Source organism: Diplotaxodon limnothrissa, linkage group LG3, assembly GCF_057381915.1.
Source record: "Diplotaxodon limnothrissa isolate DT_005_m linkage group LG3, D_limnothrissa_male_GT1.1, whole genome shotgun sequence".
Taxonomy (NCBI): domain Eukaryota; kingdom Metazoa; phylum Chordata; class Actinopteri; order Cichliformes; family Cichlidae; genus Diplotaxodon; species Diplotaxodon limnothrissa.
Genome location: NC_140598.1, coordinates 40,531,717 through 40,536,300, shown reverse-complemented (window position 1 = coordinate 40,536,300; position 4,584 = coordinate 40,531,717).

Genomic DNA, 4,584 nt, shown 5'->3' with positions numbered 1-4,584 from the left:
TTCTCAATGCCATCATTGAGAATGTTCAGATTCTCATTATTAGTCATTGCAGATTGGCAGCTTTGTAAAAAGTCCACAAACTTTCTTAGCTCTGCACTATCCTTTTGTGTGACCTTTGGCCAGGTGTGTAACTTGTCTCTAACGGCCTTAGCAATGACAAAAGGCTCTCCATAACGTTCATTGAGCATATTCCATGCTGCCTCATATGAGTCTTCAGAGCCAATCAGAAAATAGCCATCTAAGGCTTCCTTAACACAGCCACCAACATACTTCTGTAGAAAAAATATCTTTTCGGCAGTGGGAATGTTCTTTCTCTCTATTGGAGTCTGAAAGGATGCCTTCCAATGCTTAAACTTAAGTGGATCCCCACTAAATACCGAGGGTTCTGGAATAGGCAGTCTATTAGCTGACATAGCTTCTGCCAAAACCTTTACAAGCTCACCTGTGTTCTCATAAGTGACATTTAACTCTCTTCGTGGTTGTAAGGGTTGATTAGCAGTATTCTTGGACTCTGTTACCTGTAAGTTTGCAGGGTTTAGAGTGACTCTTTCTTGCTTTACTGAAACGTAGTCTTCCTCATAAACTTGTAGTTTTGCTTGTGCTGCCTTGAGTCCTTTCAGATTTTCCAATCTTTCAATTTCTCTTCTAAAGTCCTCAACTGACTTTCTCCTTGCAGCACTTTCCTCTTGTTGTCTCTTTATCACGGCCGCTTTCTCCTTTTCTCTTTGTAGCTTGCGCTCAGTTTCCTCCTTTTCCTCTAGGAGACGTTGTGACATTGCAGCAGCTGCTTGCTCTGCGGATATGCGTTTGTCTTCTTCTTCAAGCATTTGCATTCTTTCTCTGTACTTCTCTTGTTCCGTCATTATCTGAAGCACAGCCTTTGTGGCTTCATACTCTGCTGCAGCTTTTTGTCTTTTGGAGGAGGAACCATTAGAAAGAACTGTATTGGCTTTAAATGGACTATGAACTGAGGCACTAACAGAGCTGGAGGATGTAAATACAGAGCCTGCATCAGGCCATACAATCTCCTCTTGAGTTTCTCCTTTAATGTGACATTTGATCTTTTGCAAAACTACTGTAGTCACTGATGTGCATTTGTCTAGCTTGGAACGCATATCATGAGGTGGTCCATCCATTGCTCTGTATTCATCATAAATATCATTAAGCTCGGCTGCTTCTCTTTGTACAACGTTCATGTGACCTTCAAGAATTTCAGGTGGATCTCCTTTTATAACAGATTTTTTTGCCACCTTGATTAATGCTTTCCATCTGTCATAAATACTGTCAAAGCGACGTTGCAACCCTTGTAACCTTTCTTTATGGAATTCTTTTCCTTTTTCTGTGAGCATGCGAGGCCTTTCACTTCTACGTTGCTCCATTTGCACTGTATGTTCTAAAGAGGTTTCATCCACTTGCCTTGCAGCTTGTTCTGCACTGGGAGCTTCAATTTCTGTCTCATTTGTGTCTGCCATTTTGTTTTTCTTGTAATGCACTTATTTGTTGATGCAAAATCTCCTTTTAACTTGACTTGAGTAATGAATTGTGAACTTGGGTGCATTAATTCCCTTCTTGCTAACTTGTGATGCTGTTGTTGTCAGGCTTAACACAGTTCCTTATTGTTTCTCCCTCCTTGTGTCATCTTTCCAAACATAAACTTTAATGTCTGGCTTCTGGACATCTTTATGAAGAAGCAACTGTGAACTTGTGTGTCCATTAACATTTGCAGCAGCTTGGTCCTTGGTGCACTGGCACGATGTTGCCACCAGGGGGCCGGGAATCATGCAGGTCCGAGTTCGACTATCACTTCTACCTCTTCTTAAAGTCAATAAAGAGTTCTTTTACTGATGGCATGAAGTTGGCTTTAATGTTAGTTGTAAGGTCTTGGGGTTGTTACAGCTTCACCTTGATCACAAACTACGCCACCGTCGAACTAAAACATAACATAAAATCCAATGAAATAGTAAGACAAGTGAAATAAAGACATAAAATGATCTATATAACATACAAACATACCTCGCTGGCTGACCCATGCTTTGAGGCAGAAATGAGCACTTTACAGATACTTTTAAGAAACAACTTTCTCAGAATTAAATTGGCGTCTCTTGCTTCAACTTGCCATGCTCACACATCAACATGGGCGTGCATCTCCCTCAGGTGCACCAGTGGAACGAAAATGCAGTACAATAGTTCCTACATGAGAATTTTTACAATAAATGACCTAATGGCATATAAAATATGCATAGTGCAAAACAAAATACATTAACTGAAAGTAAGGCAGTAAAACACGCCATGAGCATCAGGTAGCACAAAGAAGCAGTTTCTGCCGAAGGAAGGAAAATCCTCCAAATACTCCAGAATGTTAAGAAGAGTGATCAGATGAATTGCAAAGTTCTTTGCCATAAAAATGAACTTAATCCCAAAAAACCTATTTCCACTGCATTTATCACTACCATAAAAAGACATGCTGAGATAATTTCAATAAACAAACAATACAAACAATAGAATGTTGACGAGCACAAGGCTGAAGATTATTATGTTATGCTGACTGAGTTAGAATAATAGTGAGGATTATGTTTGAGATCGTTGTTCTTCCTGTTAACCATGGTTATCTGCAATGCAACATCATTGTGTTGCATAAAAAGGGCTTCACAGGCAAGGATGTTGTTGCTACTAAAATTGCAGCTAAATCGACCATTTATGGGATCATCAAGAACTTTTAAGAAACAGGTTTAATTGTTGTCAAGAAGGTTCAGGGCGCTCAAGAAAGTCCAGCAAGGCTTAGAACGGTCTCCTAAACAGGATTCAGCTGCGGGATATGGGTGCCACAAGTGTAGAGTTGCTCAGGAATGGCAGCAGGCAGGTGTGAGTTCATCTGCACACACAGTGAGGCAAAGACTTTTGAAGGATGGCCTGTTGTTAGCTGAATGGGAAGAATAGGATCCAGGCAATTAATACCTGTACCCCTGCTGGGATAATCAGTAGGCTAAAAGAAGAGAAAGAAGCCACTGGCATCAAGATAAGAAAGCTCTTTAACATGTATGGAAAGTTTCAATCCAAATCCAGCACTCTGAGACTTTACACTAAATGAAATGAAGGATGCTGCAGTGTCAGAACCACTATTCAGGATGAAACAACAAACATCCATGAATACATCAGCAAGATGAGCACAACTGATAGTGTGTTTGGGACAGCCCTAGTCCTGTGGCACTTTCAGATACAGATAGACAAAGGTGATGGTTTTAACCCGCTTAAGAAAAAATGCCATGGAAAATAACAATTATGATGACTGGCACGTCTTCTTCTTCTTCGTTTATTGGAGCATTATCGCCACCAGCTGGAAATGAGTGTATCCCTATTAATGCCAGTATTTATTGAATTTCTAATAAAAGGTCTGGTCCACGGTCTTAATGCTGTTTTGAAATGAAATGAACTGAAGTTTAAATGCCCCATTTAACGCCCCATACCTACCATTATCCGATGACACATCTGATTACCTGGATGTTTTGCTCGTTTCTTCTCCTCTCCTTTCTTTTTTTTCCTATACTGAGCATCTGATGACACTCAACCCGAGAATCACCATAACATAACCTAATAGACCTTGACCATTTTATAGGGTTTTATTTTCTTTCTGGGATTTTGCACAAACCACAAAAAATAATCAATGCACACTGGGCTTGGATTGAAAACATTATGAATGAAATGTTCTTTCTTTGGGTGCTTCCCACCCCCTTTCCCTTTTGACAGGTTGTGTTTGAGACTTCAGCGCAGCAGCAGCAAGCAGGGGCACTGAGGGCCCTTGCGTTCACTTTTTGCGTATATGTGTGTAATAGAATTTAGAAAACACAAATTGTGCCAATTATAAGTCTTTATCATAATTTCTGGTGTTTTGTGTTTGTTGGTTTGTTTTTATTATGTTTTACTTTGCGAGCTGGTTATTAGTGGCATGGTGTGAATGACTGTAAAATTGTATATGCAGGAAAAATTACAATGTATTGTTTCATCTGATTTGTAGTGTGTCTTCCTCTCTCTGCTGTTCACGTTTATTAAAATGAAAACAAGCATAAGACAATCTTGACGGGAGGGGCCAATGGGGGAGCCTCAAATTTTAGAGCTGGAACGCAAATATGCAAAACAAGCTACATAAAGCAGTCAAATTGATATAATGATACTACTCACTAAAGGAGAAATGAAACAGTAATTAAAAAAATCAAGTGAAGATGGCAGAACAGTAAAGATGAAAGAATTCGCAGGAAGTTAGTGTCCCCTATCAACACTTCTTTGCAGGTGGTGGCGGTAATGCACCAGAAACGTTGCTTGCCAATCGACATTAAACAAGAAGAAGTAGTAGCGCTTGTAAAAAGCAGAACGTAGGCGTAAGGAAGTAAGAGTATAACTACAGTCATCAAACGTTTTATCTTCCACGAGGACCTTTAGTTTTTTAAGCCGTCTAAGGCAAAGATCGTGTGGCTGTGCCCCTCTGGTCTCCAGCAGATCGCGTTTCTGTTTCTGATGCGTGATTGGAAAGATATACGCTCTCGTTGATCGTTGTAAACAAAGAACGTGTACTCGTGCTGACTGACGGGA